This window comes from Wasmannia auropunctata, unplaced genomic scaffold (assembly GCF_000956235.1).
Source record: "Wasmannia auropunctata unplaced genomic scaffold, wasmannia.A_1.0 LD336111.1, whole genome shotgun sequence".
Classification (NCBI taxonomy): domain Eukaryota; kingdom Metazoa; phylum Arthropoda; class Insecta; order Hymenoptera; family Formicidae; genus Wasmannia; species Wasmannia auropunctata.
This window is the reverse complement of record NW_012026779.1, coordinates 3,713,293-3,713,651: the sequence shown is the minus strand read 5'-3', so window position 1 is coordinate 3,713,651 and position 359 is coordinate 3,713,293.

The window sequence follows — 359 nt, the reverse complement described above, 5'->3', positions numbered from 1 at the left end:
CTAAATAATTTCTTCTGATCTATTTCTTATTTAATATTTTAAATATATTTTTGAAATCTATTTTATATTTTTTATTTTAAATAAGTCGTATCAGTTTTTTATTGACCCCTGCGATCTTTTATTTTAAATAAGTTTCTGGAATCTATTTTGTATTTGTTATTTTAAATAAGTTGTATCAGTTATTTTACCGACCCCTGCTTATGAGAAAACTGAAAAAAGCAATTATTTTAGAAAAAGAACGTATACTCTTAAGGTAATAATAATACAGAACAAAACAAAAAGCTAGTGAAGATAAAAAATATTTTCAGTTTAAGTCAGTTTTATAGGTCATGTGTTTTTTAATAATTTGACGAAATTAA